Genomic DNA, 17791 nt, shown 5'->3' with positions numbered 1-17791 from the left:
GCACACGAGACTGACCTCAGATCGGTGTCACGCACACTGAGGTCAGAGGTCGGAGCTGTGCTGTCAGTGAGTCTGCGGGTCTCATTAACTGTGTTTGTTAATTATTGTTCACTAATTAACTGAGAGGTGAAAGGTCACAGTGAACTGCTGTACAATCAGACGACAAACACAGATCAACTGTCTCTGTCTGTCTAGAATGGTTGAGTGGTGATGTATTTTCTTTACGCACACACACTCAGACATTTGCTGGTTCTTCACTGTATCTGTGTGTGTGTGTCACTGATCTGAGATCAGTTTTCTCTGTGTGTGTGTTTGTTTGTGTTGTCTCACAGTGATGCCTATTTAGGTCACAGACCTCACACACTAATCCAGTTCTCTCTCTGTTTGTGTGTGTGTGACACTGATCTGAGGTCAGACTCATGATTTCTAGCGCTGTTTGATCTATGATTCTTTACATTTTTTACAAATCTTCTCTGGAAGGCAAAACAAACCGAAACAAATATTGTACGTTTCAGATTTTGCATAATCACCAGTTAAACAGCTGTAACGTAAGTCCTTGTGAAGACGTGTGCTTAATTGTACTGAATGTGCACCTTGTAGTGTTCTTTAAATTTTAGATTTATTTATTTGTATTTTTTAACTACAAACAGATAATGTAATATGAATGAAAGTGACTTAAAGAAAGACACCTTCATAACTGTGAAATACACTTTTAAAAACGGACCTGTGTAATAATGTCACATTAAACGTTTTAAAGTTCATTTTAAGTCCTTATGTTTTAATAATTTTGTGGTGTTCTAAAGAAATACACACATTTTTGATGCGCTGACTAACATACTAACATAAGTTACAAGTTACATATCATTTTAACTGTAGTGTGTAGTTCAATATTACATTTAAAGTTAACAGATTTTAAATGCACATAATGACAACATCACTAATAGAAATGCCATTAAAGTACATTAGAGTTGATCATAAATGTTTGTCAGTACTTTAATCATATTTCAAAGACAACAGAAGTAATTATACAATTACATATAAAGATGTACTTAAGTCCCAAGTGGTCAGAAAACACTATAAAGTTCAGCTGACTGCATTTAGTATATATGTAAACTGTAAAACATTTTCATTTAATTGCAATTTATATGCATTTAACTGTCTGAAAACATTACATTATGAAGTATACACATATATAAGAACTTGTTTTAAAAGTATGCTAAATTGTACTTCTTTTTCACAAACAAACAAACAAACAAACAAACAAACAAACACTGATTCACTGAAGCTTTCATAACTATCAAACACTATTAACCATTCACAATAGCCATAGCTTTTGATTCTCAATCGACCAAGCCAAATGATTCTTTGTTAACAAAAACTAGACAACAGCTGCTGTGACTTTAACTAGTGAATTCACTCTCTCCACATGTGTGTGTGTGTGTGTGTGTGTGTGTGTGTACTGGTATTCCCTACATAATGAGCACCACAGTATCCCCACAAGTATAATAACACCAGTACATTTTGACCTTGTGGGGAAATTTTTTGGTCCCCATGTGGAAACAAGCCTATAAATCAAACAGAATGAAGTGTTTTGAGAATCTAAAAACGCCTGTTTTGTGTGAGGAGTCGGTTTAGGTGTAGGGTTAGGGTAAGGGGATGGAAAATATAGTTTATGCAGTAGAAAAACCATTACACCATTGGAATGAACCCATAATGACAGGAATACCAGTGTGTGTGTGTGTGTGTGATGGTTCATGTGCACTTGAGCCCCTCATCTATTTCTGTACTCCTGCTGATAACACACACTCTCTCTCTCTCTCTCTCTCTCTCTCTCACACACACACACACACACCATCTCATCTATTTAAAGGTCTTCCCACAGGTTTCTAATGTAATTACTCAATTAAGCCTCAAACAAGAAGTAAATCTATGCTGACAAAAAAAATAAATAAATAAATAAAAATCATTCTGAAATCATCGCATCTGTAAACGATAGGGATGCAACAATACAGTTAGTCCACGGTTCAATACGCACCTCGGCTTTTAACCACAGTTTTCAGTTTGTTTCGGTTCTGATATCTTGCCACTTCAGTGTGTGTTTTATTTATTTTTTTTTTTTTTGCAACAAATTAACAAAATACTTGTGTAAAATATGAGAATATGAGCATAGAATTTATTGTCTGCCTCATTCTGTGAATCCACATCAGATCACATAAGGAAGTTATTTCAAACACTCGACTGATGTTGTGAATTAAAAACAAGTTATAATGTTTTTTATAACTTTTTTTTTTTTTTTTTTTTTTTTTTTAACTCTTTTGTTGGACAGCAGGTTTAGAAAGGCTTATCACTGTATGTCATTAGAATGGAAGATGCTCTGCTTGTGTTGCTTTTTCAAATATAAGCGCGGAAGCGTTTCCTCATTCAGCACGTGAAATCACGGGCACACACAGCAAATTCAGAGAGAAATAAAACAAGGAAGTGATTTAAATGGAAAACCAAAAAACGTAATTCACACTCTCATCTCTAGTAAACGTAGAGCAAAACCAGTGCAGATCCATGAAGAAATCAGTGTAGAGCTCATTTAATGAATCACTCTTCATTAGGACTGAATGATTCTGAATGAGTCACTCACTGAATCAGCCCAATCAGAAAATAATGAAAATAACAAAATAATGACTGCTACAGACCAATAACCCAACCCTCACAGAATCTCACAGAAACTAAAAAGCATTGAAGGTAAAATAGAGTCATTAAGATGCAAATGATTCAATATAATTAAACGTGAATGTTTGATTGATTGTCATAATGTGTACTGTAACATAAATACAAAAATAATATCAAAAATAATGCCATATATGGTCTTAAAATGATGTTTTGTCAAACTTAGACCCGTTTTGAAGATCTGATCCTGCAGTAAAACACACACTCAGATTTTCATTTAAAATGTGATAGTTAACAGCATGACCTTGTGCCAATCTGTGTGTGTGTGTGTGTGTGTGTGTGTCTATTTATGGCTTGAGTTCAAGTATCAGTGTCACAAAAACATCTGAAACATTTCCAGTGACACAACACACACACACACACACACACACACACACACACCGGCTGATTTTGCTGATGGACCTGTTCTGAACATTATTCGCTGTGCTTTATTTGCTCGTTTTCTCAAGTGTTTTCATAAAGAATCAGATGAGAAACACCATCAAACGACTCCACAGGCCTTCAAGAGTGAAAACACACAGAGAACCGACCAAAAATAGATCCACGGCGAGAGAGCGTGTGAAAGCAGAGAGAAACAGACGACCGCGCTGTGTTTTGGCTCACTGATATCAATCTGAGTGTTAAACTGATTAAAAGTGACAGTAAAGACATTTATAATGTAATAGAATAGTATTATTTCAATAAATGCTGTTCTTTTGAGCTTTCTAATCATCTGGGAATTCTGAAAGATAAAATGCATTGCAGGTTTCACAAAAAAAAAAAAAAAAAAAAAAAAAAAATGTGGAGCACAACTGTTTTCAACATAATCAGAACTGTTTGTTGAGCAGCAAATCAGCATATTAGAATGATTTCTGAAGGACACTAAAGACTGGAGAAATGATGCTGAAAATTCAGCTGCGCATCACAGAAATAAATTTGATTTGATCATGTATTCACATAGAAAACAGCTACTATAAATTACAATATTTTTTCACAATTTGTCATGTATTTTGATCAAATAAACGCAGCCTTGCTGAGCAGAAGAGACTTCTTTCAGGAGCATTACTGTCTTTCCCAAACTTCTGAACTCCAGCAGACTCTGAACTCTTGATCAATGTCAGCGGAAGGTTTCCAAACACATGAACTTCACCAAAAACAAAAACAGACTGAAATGATCAGCAAAACAAAGTGCTGATGGAGTCTGTGGACAATCCAGTTGAATTTACACAAACCATGAATGACAGAGCGAGATCACATGATCACTGGCAAGCGGCCCAGCAGCCAATCAGATGCCAGGGTCTTTTCCACACTGATTTCCGCTGGCAACAGCAACGTGGAGCATGTGGGAAATATTGAGTAGCCATGAAACACACACACACACACACACACACACACAATTACAGGCTGTCAAAGGAAAGTCCTGCAGAGCCTCACAGCGTGTGATGAAGAGAAGAACATTAAAGATCTCAATCTCATCCATCGTCCATCCGTCCGTCCGTTCGTTATTGATCCGGTCGGGATGTGGTCTGGGTCATGAGCTCACGTCCACTGCAGAAAAGAGTCCTGCGGTTCGGTGGACTCGAGCCCAGACCGGCTTTGACTTCTTCTGAAAGACGGACAACAGCTCCTCTGCTATTTTCCCATCATGCATCTACAGCTACAAAAACCTTCTAAACTGTCGCCAGCAGTGAGTTCAGGGCCCTAAGAAATCGGTTTTATTTTTGCCAAAATTCCATTTTTTTTTTTTTTTTGGGACTTTTGGATTTTATCTACTAACTACATTTTAATGGTTATATTAAATTTTAGCAGTCAAAAAGCATGTCCAAATAATTAAAATCATGATCAAAAATTTAATAAAAGTTCAACAAAATATTTTAATAATATTTAATAAATAATAAATATTTTATTTTTGCCCATTTATTTATTTAAATCAAAAGCATGTCTAATTAATTAAAATCATGAAACGTATACACTTCAGCAATTTATTAAAGGTCACACACACAATACTATTATTTTTATTCCAAACTCATTTTGTTCTATTTAATTTTCACTTGAACAATTTATTAAAGGCCAAACACACAACATTTTTAAGGCCCCATGAAATACACTTTTTTTCTCCATTTTATTTTATTTTATTTTGTTTTGTTCCAAACTCATTTTGTCCTATTTAATTTTCACTTGAACAATTTATTAAAGGCCACAAACACACAACATTTTTTAAGGCCCAATGAAATACACTTTTTTCCTCTATATTTTATTTTATTTTATTTTATTTTACTTGATTTGATTTTTAACTCATATTTCCCTATTTAATTTTCCTGGATTCCATTCATTTATTTACCTGCTTACCCTTTTCTTATGTTTTCTGGACTATGTTTTAATGATTAAATTAAACTTTAGACATCAAAAAGCATGTCCCATTAATCACACAATCATGAAGCTTGTGCTATTTATTAATACTCAAATAAGCAATTAATAAGCAAATCTGAGTGCGGCGTGAGACAGTGTTCATGTCTAGAAGACATGTGAGATGATCATCAGGAGACTGGAGGAAATCTCAGATGACTGAGATCTTTTGTTTCATTAGTACAAGAGGACAAACAGAGACTGAACACTTAGAGACGAGCGAGCGAAACTCCTGGGGCAGTCTGGGATATGATGCCTCAGGGGACTGTGGGAAATGCTCTCTTGGTGCTCGATAGAGAGCCTCGATGCAGCTCTGTGTGTGTGTGTGTGTGTGTGTGTGTGTGTGTTCCTCATACGGCAATCTGCTGTTGTGTCTCTCTAGTGTTGGTGTCAGTGATGCGCCGTCCAGATGGACGAGAGACAGAGACAGACTTCAAAAACTCTACTTGCAGATAATCTAATATGAATGAAATAAAAGGCTACTCAAGTGACTCTTTCATGGCTGTTTCTAAACACACTTCAGTACGTTTAAAAACTCACCTTTGTAATAATGTCACATTAAAAGTTTTACCTGAAATTTCATTTGAAACCATTGTATCGTCATAAATCATTTTATAAAGTTCAGTTGATTACATTTAATATAAACATAAACTATAACAGATTTTCATTTAATTGCAATTAACATGCAGTTGAGTGTCTGAAAACATTACATTGGGTTCACACTGAAGTCTATTATTTCTGCAATAAGCACATTTCATAAGCATGCTAAAGTGTGCTTCTTTTTCAAAAGGGGCTTCATGAGCTCACATCGATCCTCTGTTCTCTGATCTGTCACTGATCCAGAACGATCATCTTTCTCTGTGTTTCTGGAGCCAAACGCTGAAGTGCTCCGTGAAGGCTGCGAGCGGATGAAATGAATGAAGGCATGTGCCGCGTGTGTCGTGATGAATCGAGCTCTGGATGACGCGCTCTGGAACGCTGCAGATTTCTGGAATATTCCCGCCGGCCGTTCCATCTGTCGGAGGAGAGACTCCGCAGGGACGCGTTCCGGCTGCGGATTACAGCACAGATCCTTCGTTCTCGTCCCGTCACGCCGTTAGCGTCGCTCGACACGCGGCTAATGAAACGCGGGAACTCGCCGAATCGTCGCAGGACGAAGCCAAACCGCACCGATATCCATCATACGCAGCGAGACAGACCTGATGAACGAACGCCAGCCCTCTCTCTCTCATCAGGATTTTCACAGGTTTCTAGTCATCTCAATCAGCTGATACCGATTATCGTTAATCGGCTTAATCACGAGCGCCGTCAGAAACGCTTATATGTCCTACGAACTACAGTAACGCCAGCTGCTACCTGGGTTTGTTGTCACAAAAACAACTACAGCTGAAGAACTACATTACCTACAATCCTCAAAACAGACCCACCAATCAGAGAAGATGCTGTTACCATGGAAATGAAAATGCCAGTAAATGAGCACAGCCACTCCCACTTCTTGACTTCATATGAATATTTAGTAATAAACTTCAAAAACACAGTTTTAGTACAGCACTAGTGTAATGTGATTTGACTACATCATCTACACACTTCACAAATCACAGATCACAAACACACCGTCACACAGTTTGATGTGTGATGACGTTTCGTCTGGATTACAGTTCATGTATCCTCATTCCATCCGTAATCCCACAATAATCCATCAAATAAACCGCTGGAGAGCTTACAAGAAAACACTGTGTGTGTGTGTGTGTGTGTGTGTGTGTGTGTGTGTGTGTGTGTGTGATCTGCTTCACGATCCCTCGAGAGAAACCAAAAGCTGCTGCTCATCAAACCATCATTTTACATGTGATTATACGCAAGATTCATATTCAACACACATTTGGCCATAAAACACATACATTTTGCTTTATCTAAACAGAAGACATCCCATAATCTGCTACTGTTTCCATGTACAACTAGTTATAAATATACTCTAAAAGAAAACATTTGCAATTTTTACATAAAATAAAATAAACTGTTTAGCTCATTTTTGGATATGAAATTGTTCTCAAAATACAGATAGTAGGTATAAACAAACACTTAACAGACTAGTTGTGATTGTAAGAGTAGTCTAATGAAATGAGCTTTGTGAACTTTCTAACAAAATGAAGTGAATAAAAGTGATTTTCAGTTACTTAATTTTATACTGCCAGCAGAAACATCACGAGTCTATCATGAATATACACATATAATCATTAATGGATCTGTGTGATTTAGTGAGTCATCATCTGTTGCTCTGTATGTGAATTACAAGGCATTATGAATGTTAATGATGCATTAAATGGAGGATCAGCATAAAATCATCATTCTGTCATTATTTACTCATCTTCATGCTGTTCCAAACACTGTAAAATAAATAAATAAATAAATGTTGTTCCAAACACTGTAAAGTAAATAAATACATAAATAAATAAATGTTCCAAACACTGTAAAATAAATAAATAAATAAATAAATAAATAAATGTTGTTCCAAACACTGTAAAATAAATAAATAAATAAACACATAAATAAATAAATGTTCCAAACACTGTAAAATAAATAAATAAATAAATAAACATAAATAAATGTTCCAAACACTGTAAAATAAATAAATAAATAAATATTGTTCCAAACACTGTAAAATAAATATATAAATAAATAAATATTGTTCCAAACACTGTAAAATAAATAAAAATAAATAAATCTAAATAAATAAAAAGCATTGTTCCAAACACTGTAAAACAAATAAAAATGAATAAATCTAAATAAATAAATAAATAAATAAATAAATAAATAAAGCATTGTTCCAAAAACTTTAAAATAAATAAATAAAAAATAAATGTTGTTCCAAATGCTGTAAAATAAATAAACAAATAAAAATAAATAAATAAATAAATGTTTTTATTATTATTATTATTATTATTATTATTATTATTGAATAAATAAATTAATATAAATAAATAAATAAATAATGGGGGGGGGGTGAATTATTGATCATACAATATTGATCATATTGTGACACTGTATGACTTTCTTTCTGTGTGGGACACAAAAGAAGATATTTTGAAGAACTGGACCCCACTGACATTCACTGTATGCACCAAAACACTGAGAGGTTTCTCAAAAGTAAGGTTTGTAATGACATGATGAGGGTAAATGATGACAGACTGATGATTTCTGGTTGCTCTGACTCTTTAAGATGACCTCTAGAGCGCGAAACAAGAGTTAAAGAGTGATCGACTGACGGTCCACACTCAGTAAAACTACCCATATCTTTATCTGTTCTTTATGAGCGCCATAAAACTCCCTTTTACTGTTCTCTCTCTCTCTCTCTCTCTCTCTCAGTGTTTTTCTGTCTGTCTCTCTCTGCTCGTCTACTGCACAACTATAATCTTCTTACAGCAGCTCAGCATACGTCGCTCATCATGAAGAGACGCAAACATGCGAACGCAAATATAGTGTGGATACATGAAGTCATGTTTGAGTGTGTGTAGAGTTCATATGTGGTGTTCATGTGTGGTGTTTGCATGCGTGTGTGTGAGGTGTTCATGCGTGTGCTAATGGAACTCATTCCTCATTTCACAGCGAGACGTGATTCCCATGAGAAACATAAATCACAGTCAACGCTCTGCCTGTGTGTGTGTGTGTGTGTGTGCGCGCTGCTGTATTTCTCTGATATCAGCGGCCGCTCCGGTTGACTCGGAGGTTGCGTTTCCTCCGGACACGTTCACTAGTTCACGGCTCATGAGGAGCAAAGCGGCGTCTCAATCTCAAGCATCATTACGGTTTGCAGCACTGAAGCACCGGAGCCGTAGATTCCCGTCTCTTTTTCATGTATTTTTCATGCATCTCAGTTAAATAAGTACTCATGTATAATACATGCACATATATAACTACACCGTATAACTCAAGTCATTTAGGCAGAGCAGTTTAACTCCAGCTGTATGGATACAGCGATATAATCACGCTTGTGTAACGACCGCCTGTTTCTTCAGCTACTGATGCTCAAACATTTAATATATGGCACATTAAACATGTCTTGAAAACTTTTTGCCCACGTATGCATCATTTAGTTCTGCGACTTTCAAAAAGGCCTTTTCAAGAGTTTCTTAAAATATAAATTTCATCATGAAATAAACATTATGTTTAAAACTATTTATACTTTCCTCTGTGATTTATATTAGATTTTGCTAGAAATGTTCACGACTTTCAAAAAGAAAGCTCTTGAAAGAAGTCTTTTCTGCTCAGCAGGGCTGCATTTATTTCAACAATACAGTAAAAATGTGAAATATTATTCTAATGTAAAAAAAAAAAAAAAGTTTTTTTTTTTGTTTGTTTGTTTTTTGCTTTCAGCATCATTACTCCAGTCTTCAGTGTTCCATGATCCTTCAGAAATCATTCTAATATGCTGATTTGCTGCTCAACAAACATTTCTGATTATTAGCAATGTTGAAAACAGTTGTGCTGTACAATATGTATTGATGAATAAATGCATTAATTTATTTCCAAAAAAGAAAAAAAAAAAAAAAAAAAATCCATAACTTTTAAACCTCAGTTGCACAATAGTGGACAAATTAATGAAACTAGTGTGTGTTTATGTTTGAGGTCAGTTTACTTTCTAAACTACACAAGGCCAGAAGTGTCTACAGACAAACAAACACCCGACTACACCGAGTCATAAAGAATATCAAGCAGCAGTTCAGAGCTCCTCATCACTGCTATCTGTTGTTTCTTTAGTAAGAGTCACTGAAATGTCACACTGATGGCGATAACAGCTGCTCTCATCTGTCTAACACCATCCGGCCTCCGCCCAGACGCTCCACACGCACAGATCGATGGAGGAAAACCATCCGTCCAGCCTGACCTGCTCAGGCCCAGTTAGGGAGGAATTTCAAGCAGCAAATGACAAACAAACACACAGCAAACTGAACAACAACAGTCAACACCAAGAAGTGAAATGCTGTTCATTTTCTCCACAGAGAAACTCCTTACGAAAAATAACCGCAAAAGACAATGTTCACTGATGATATGCAGCTCAAGAACTACACTACCCATAATCCTCTAAACAGACCAACCAATCAGAGAAGACGCTGAAGCAAATGAGCACAGCAGCCCCGCCCACCTCATGAATGACATCACTGAGTGAAAAAAAATAAACAGTGATATATATATATATATATATATATTTTTTTTTTTTTTTTAATATTCTATTTATATGTAATCTCCTCCACATCTCTCCAATCAGTTGTTCCACGTCATTTGGTGATTTTTTTTTTTTTTTTTTTTTTTTTGTAATTTATATATTGGGATATTGCAGATTTATTTGTTTGTTTGTTTGTTTGTTTCCCCAATATCATACAGTCCTGGTGCCAATGTTTGTGGTCGATTACATCATTCACAGCGCTTCATGGGACAGTCGTTCATAAAAAAAATGAGAAGAAAATAATGAAAGAAAATTCCACAATCCTGTCCTTTCATCTTTTTGTTTATGATTCTGAAATGCTGTGTTGTTTGTGATCTCTGTGGAGAGACCGAACGTGAGCGTCACTGCTGCGTTCTTTCGCTGACAGACGCGAGCGGCCGGATCTCCATTGTCCTTCATTCTCTCCTCCGTCACACTGTGTCTCTTTCATCGGCTCTTTTCCCAATAAACAGGATTTATAGGAGCCATAATAAGCCTCCATACACTCCTCTCTCCTCACGCCTTCATCTGCAGTTTCATTGAGGAGGATCAATTAGAAAGCGGCCAACTTGACGTCATGAGTAATCACAGTGTTTATAATTGCCTCATTTTTGTATGGACAGAAGAAAATCAGTTTATGGATATAAACACTGCCATCTGTACAACTTTAGAAAGGTGAATCCCACACAGCAGCTCTCATTTATTATAAATAAAATTCAAATGAAAGCAAAATAATGAACAGGAGAAAACAGCTGTTTATATGAGTAAATTAAAGTATGAAATATGAGTGTTTAATATTAAAATATATAATATTTCTGTTCATTTTCTTTTTTTTTTAGAAATCCCACTGAGAGAAACCTTGCATGAAGGAGTTAACTGTTAAATAACTGTACCTTTTTTAATCAAACTAAAATGAAGTATTTTATTTTATATATCTGTTTGCATGTTTTTCACAAATAGAAATTTAAAAAGAAAAAAAAAGGTTTTATTTATTGTCATCTTTTTTTTTTTTTTTTTTTTTGTATGTCTATGATGTCATGTAAAAAAAACTTGCAGTCTTGTTTCTTGCAATATTTGGATTCATTTTGTTGTTTATGTAATGTTTACTGCCGCAAAACTATGTCTGTATTCTGGTAACAAGGTCACTAAATACACAAGCCTTCTAAAAACATAAAACAGTTCATTCAATGTTTTGAAGGTTGAAGGCTGAACGCTTCCTTTCACTGATCATTTGATAAAAACTGAAAAAAAGGCCTGTCAGGCTCTATTGTGAAAAGATTTCGTTTTGAAGCCCACAGAAAGCACCGAGATCGTGCCGGCCGTTTGTGGGGTTAAAGGTGCGAGCGGAGCGACTCCGGGTCCGGAAGCGAGCGCTCGCTTTTGGCCGTGATCGTTTGCCAGATTACGGATGACGACGTCGTTCCAGGCCGATCATTCCCAGAAGTTCTGGCACTCCACTGCTTTTCTCAAACAAGTCGGCGCCCCATAATTGCAGACTGTTTCTTTCTTCTTTTTTTTTTTTTTTATAGATTTCTTTCTCTTGCTCTCTCATGTGGATTTTTTTGAAACCTTGGCATTCCAGAAGATCCAGTCATGGACTTCTGAAAACATTCCTCTTTCCCCCCTCCACTCTTTCACCGCCGTCTGTTTTTCCATCACGTTAGGAATGTCATCGAGGGACTCGCAGCCATCGCTCCGGCCGAGGAACCTCCGGAAAATTTTCTTCCGTCTCCGCCAAACTCGCTCTTCCCGCAGAGGTCACCGAGAGTCTGTGGGAAAAACAACCTGAGCGCGAGACCGACGGACTGGAAAACACCAGCGTATCTGCCTTCTGGAAGAAATTACTGTTCGACCCGAGATCTTCCTTATAATTTCCGACAGCAAACGTTTCCTCGCTTCGATGCCACGAGCGACACGCACACACGCACCGGCCGTCGGGGGCTCGACCAGATCGCGTTTCAACCAAATATGCGAGGCTGGGGCGTCATGTGTGCTCCCGAAGCCTCACCCCAGCGTCTGCGGACGCCAGCGCAAACTCTGCTCCAAACAGCAAATTATTTTGTCTTCAGTCGCAAATGTTTTTCGCCTGTGAGCTGCAGCGGAATTGGAAATCGAAGGCGTTTCCACGGCGTTAATTGTGGGATGTCGGACTGCAGTGGCAAGCGCTGATTGTTTGGGCATGTGTGTATGAAACACACACACACACACACACACACTCATAGACAAACACACACACCAGCAACAGAGATATCTGGAGCCAATGGACTGTAAGTGCTGATCGACTGCAGAACACACACACACACACACACACACACGGGGCACTTTGAGCTCATTTTCATCACCTCACTGACTCGCCCCTTTATCGGCCGCTTTAACCCTTTTACAGACGCTCCTGATGACATTAACGCTCAATTCATTTCCTCCGGCTCACGGGGGGAGTTCAGGGGCCCCTAGCGGCCGCGCGCGAGCAAACAGACGCAGAGAGACAGACAGACAGACGGCCAGAGAGAGAGACAGACGGGCGATCGCGTCGAGCGTTATCTCGGAGTTCAGAGGCTTCCGCCGGTTTGTCGTTTTTTGGTCCGAACATGCATCTAAAGTTGATCTCGCACACGTTTAGAAGGCAAAAGCAAAACGGAACAAGAAAGAAAGAGAAGATGGAAAACAGACTGAATTGCTTTTGCTTGATTGATGGTTTGTTTTACATAAAATAGCATCCAAAAACTATCGAGGCGAAGCCTCACGACCCTCGGCGACGACACGCCGACGGAGAAAAACCCCGATCTGACAAAGTCTGTTCATTCCGGTCAAAGTGCTCAATCCCTGGCGTCGAGCGATTTGTGTAATCTGACATGAGAAACATGATGAGCGTTTAATCCAGCGGCGACATGAGGTTTTAAAAACTCGTCTGTATGCCAAAAAAAATCATGGAATCACAGAAAGCCTCACGTATGCGGTCCTGTCGGACTGAAGTGCGCAGAAAAAGCCCAAACCACCACGTTCAGCACTTGAATGTGACATAAAGCTCTTAGATGCCTCCTATATACTCACACACACACACACACGCACTTATGCACTGTTCTACAGTGTCACACACACACTCACACTCACACACTCTTCTGCCGTGATTCGTCATGTTGCAAAAAGCCCAGAATGAGTTGAGCGCGTCTTACCTGCTCACCATCCTCATCATGATCCTCATCACGGTGTGTGTGAGTTCAGTTGAAGAGAGTTTATTCACATCCAGTGATAATCCAAACGCCGCTGCGCATCTGAACGAACGCGAGCGTCTTGTGGCAGTTGTTCTGCGCGCCGCGGAGTTGAACGCGCACGTCTACGATCTCCTGCTCGAGCTCAGAGCGCGTGTGACGCGCGGCGGCGGCGGCTCTGTTCGCGGCGGATCATCGCGGAGCGCACGGGCAGAGAAGGGCAGAGCGCGTGCCGTCCGGGAGGCGCGTGCGGCGAGACTGCGCGCTCGAGCTCGAGCAGCACCGGAGAGGGACGGAGCGCGGAGTGACGTCACCCGCCCGCACCGAGTCCCGGCGCACGAGCAGAGCTTTCAAGACGCTGTCAAACATCCGTCTCGTCTCGGCCATAATCACCGAGCGAATTGTGCGAGGACTTTCATTTTCAGGGAAGTTAAATACAGCGTTTATGCGTGCCATTTCAGGGCGCGCAACGAAACGCGCTTTTCCGCCCTCAAGCGCGAACGTCAGCTGTTTTCAAGACTTTTTAAACATTCAGACAAAGTTCTCTGAGCGTTATATTTAAACTGTAGACATGCTTTTCTGGTGTCCCACATGCAGCCTGTGTAAATGACACATATTGTCGATGTTAATCGTAACGGAAACCGCTCGAACGGTCTAGTGTTGCCATGGTTACCTCCTCAGGCTAACGTTACTTCTATTCACTAGTGTTTTTGGCGCCAGTGTCGTTACTAACGTGTAATCAAACTTCTTCTGTGAATATTTATACCTATTTATAATTTACCCCTATTTATACATTCAGTTAAGCTAAATAAAGGAAACGATTAAATGACGTGTTCTTTTTAGAAATTCATTTAAACAAACAAGATTTATTTAAGGAATTTCTATAATTTAGTTTGTTTATTTATTTATTTATTTATTTATTTACTTATTTGGCCTTTTAAAAGGAAGTAATATGAATTTTTAAAAATAACACTGTATTTTTGTATGTATCTGTTTGTTTGTTTATTTATTTATTTATTTATTTGGCCCTTTAAAAGGAAGATAAACTAATTCTTAAAATAACAGTATTTATTTATTTATTCATTTATTTAAGCAATCCCCATAATTTTATTTATTTATTTATTTATTTATTTTATTTATTTGTTTATTTGTTTATTTATTTGGCATTTTAAAATGAAGTTAAATCAATTTCTAAAAAAAGAACAATTTATTTATTTATTTATTTATTTATTCATTTATGCATTCATTCATTCATTCATTCATTCATTCATTCATTCGGCCCTTTAAAAGGAAGTTAAACTAATTCTTCAAATAACAGTATTTATTTATTTATTTAAGCAATCCCCATAATTTTATTTATTTATTTATTTGTTTGTTTGTTTATTTGTTTGTTTATTTATTTGGCATTTTAAAATGAAGTTAAATCAATTTCTTAAAAAAGAACAATTTATTTATTTATTTATTTATTTATTTATTTAAAGGATTCCTACAATACTGCTTGCTTATTTATTTATTTATTTATTCATTCATTCATTCATTTATTTGGCCCTTTAAAAGGAAGTTAAATAATTTCTAAAAAGAATGTGCTCATTTATTTATTTGGCCTTTTAAAAGGGAGTTAAATCATTTCTAAAAAAACAAGGTGCTTGTTTGTGTGTTTTTACGGTAAATAAAAAAAAATCTAAAAAGAAAACTGCTTTTTGTTTGATTGATAAATGGATTGATTGATTAATTGGGGAAAGTTAAATACTTTTTTTTTTTTTTTTTAAGGTACAATTTGTTTAGATTGTCTTCACGCAAATGGTCTTTCTTGACCCCAATAAATAAATAAATAAATAATAAAAATATAATTATTAATAACAATAATAATAATCATCATCATCATCAATTATATAGTCCATTATATAGCTAATTATAGCCACAATAGTTATTTTATATTTTATGACGTGCACATCCATTAAAACAAGAGAGAGAGATAATGTCAGTTCTTATGTTTTGTCAATACCGTCCAATACTAATTGTAATTGAAAGCATTGGATCCATCTGTTGTTGCTATGGTTACCTCCTCAGGTGAACACCGTGTCTTTTGTGGGCCATAAATGGGGGTCAGAGCCTCTCGAACCCCCATAAACTCAACCGGGATATAGGAAGATACTGCCGTTTATAAAACTTTAAAAATCAGCAACACACTATAAATCATTCATCATGAAACAGATCATGTTTACTGTAATTGTCAACTTACTTCAACATCAGCAACAACAAAACATACAGAGACTGTCATTAATTAATGAAGCTCTTAATGAACTCAAACAGCTCCACACAATCATCATCATTCAGTAATGAATCTGAATTGGTGTCAACTGAACGACTGCAACAGGACAAGGCAAATGCAAGTGCAAACACACTGTCAGCAAAGAGTTTAAAACCGTGCATTTATAAGCTTGAGATATGCAAGTGTGACAGACAGAGTGCATTATAAAGTCAGTACCGCTGGTGGCCTGTTGGGCGCAGCAGAGTTAATTTGTGGCTTTATTGAGCAAGGCTGTTATATGTTCTGATAGCTGACAAGTGGTAGTCCTGACCCAGTTTAAATACCGTCAACAAAGATTCTTATCTAAGAAATATACTGCTATCAAACCACACATTGGAGTGTCGTACAAGCAGAGCTCTGTGTGGTTGTGTGTGTGAGAGAGCTGGAGCGAGCGTTTCCAATGCATCATTAAACAGATTGAAGGACTTCTCATTCCAACAGCTGAAGCTCTGCCCCGCAGGCACCAGCACACAGCGAAGGTGTTCTGCTAAAACTCGCCCGCCTGGCAGCGTCCAAAAACAATCTGTGCAGCCCACCGCTTCGGGACACGAGAACTCAGAGTGAAAACAACAGACTGTCTGTGGGAGCAGCTCGGTGGGAAGATGTGCTTTCAGCCCTCACCTGTGCTGCTGCCAGATCACGGACGCGTCGGGTTTCTGCCGTCGACAAACGCTGACGGTGCCGTCAACGCGCCAAGCTAGAAAACGCAGGGTTAACTGCTGATGAAGTCGCCTTCGTCGGAATTTGACGTTCAACTTAGTTGAAAACCCACAAAGACAAGAAGTAATGACAGAAATCACTGCGCCTGTCACGATGTAGCCCATCGCAATACATAGCACCATAATTAGATTATGTCTAAAAGTCTGAAATAATGTTGCTGTTAGTCTTGTTTTCCAGGAAAAAACATCTTAATTAAAACTCACTCAAGAACAAACTTCTGCAAGATAATAAGACTACAAGAACGTATCTGAATTACTGATGCAGTATCGTGGGAAATAGTTTCACAGTATCTCCAGATCCAGATGGACGCAGTCCTAGTCGTGTCTACACGTTAACCTTGTTCTGTGAAACACACGTGTGACACACATTCTGTTTATTTGGAGTCCCTGAGAAACCCTAACGCAACGTTTATCTTGGCAGCCGCGAATGCAAATGTTTTTGCTTTCCATAAGTGCTATTTGGACTAGTTTTCCCTGAGGAGGTCAAGAGTCCGGAATGACCATTTCGGTATCCTCACCTCAATTTCTATGCTCAAATTGGTGTCATTATATCACATGCACCCCTCTGATGTCAACATGACTTCTGTAGTCCTCATCCACCTCAAAGCCATTTGTTTTGAATACGGAGTCGCACACAAGCCTCAGGTATCACTCGGATTTGGCGCGTCGTGTCTTTGGGCGATCTTTACTGCAAAACGGCGGCAAAGAGTCTTCGTTTGAGAGCGACGGCACACGAGAGGGATATCTCTGCCGTCTCTGCCGTCCTCCCTTCTGACTGTAATAGAATGCGGGACGTGACCGGATTTACAGTGGGAACGTGGGACTGAGCCGCGTCTCGCTCGGCGAGGCGCTCGACTAATACGACGGGGCCGTCTGATGAATGAGAGCGGGCTGGAATCTATCAGCCGCTGATATTATCTATCAGGAACGGACTCTGTCATTCAGCGGCTCTCGGAGGTCAATAAAGGAGCCGTCTGTTGCGGTGATGGATGGAGGTGAGGCATCAATACGAAAACTTGGCTTCGAGTCCAAGGAGAGGAGCTCCGGTGTGGCGCGGTTTGTTTTTATTTACTGCGATGTTTACCGAAGGTTGAGGCGTGTGCTGTAAAACCCACGGCTGTTCAATCAACAGCTGAGCGCTGGATTTGAATCTGTGGGAATTCATTTAGTCCTGAAGGGAACAAGATGGATCGGCGCACAAACGCAAAAAGCGTTCGCCGGGGTAGGACGGCGTGGCCGTAGCGGT

General features: G+C 38.2%; 1 protein-coding gene across 42 annotated transcripts in view; it reads right to left on the bottom strand.

The window, feature by feature from the left end:
• LOC127168251 (receptor-type tyrosine-protein phosphatase delta) overlaps positions 1–17791 on the bottom strand; it is a 311712-nt gene that overhangs the window by 117642 nt on the left and 176279 nt on the right. The window contains exon 1 of one of the 42 annotated variants that reach the window (XM_051114910.1): positions 13480–13785. The exons of the other annotated variants lie outside the window; for them this stretch is intronic. The gene's annotated coding sequence lies outside the window, so the exon portion shown is untranslated. Of the gene's footprint in view, positions 1–13479; positions 13786–17791 lie in introns of those variants that run through there. 42 annotated transcript variants of the gene reach the window in all.

The sequence above is a fragment of the Labeo rohita genome, chromosome 7, assembly GCF_022985175.1.
Source record: "Labeo rohita strain BAU-BD-2019 chromosome 7, IGBB_LRoh.1.0, whole genome shotgun sequence".
Taxonomy (NCBI): Eukaryota; Metazoa; Chordata; class Actinopteri; order Cypriniformes; family Cyprinidae; genus Labeo; species Labeo rohita.
Note: the sequence above shows the minus strand (reverse complement) of the source record. Positions and strands in the feature narration are given on the sequence as shown.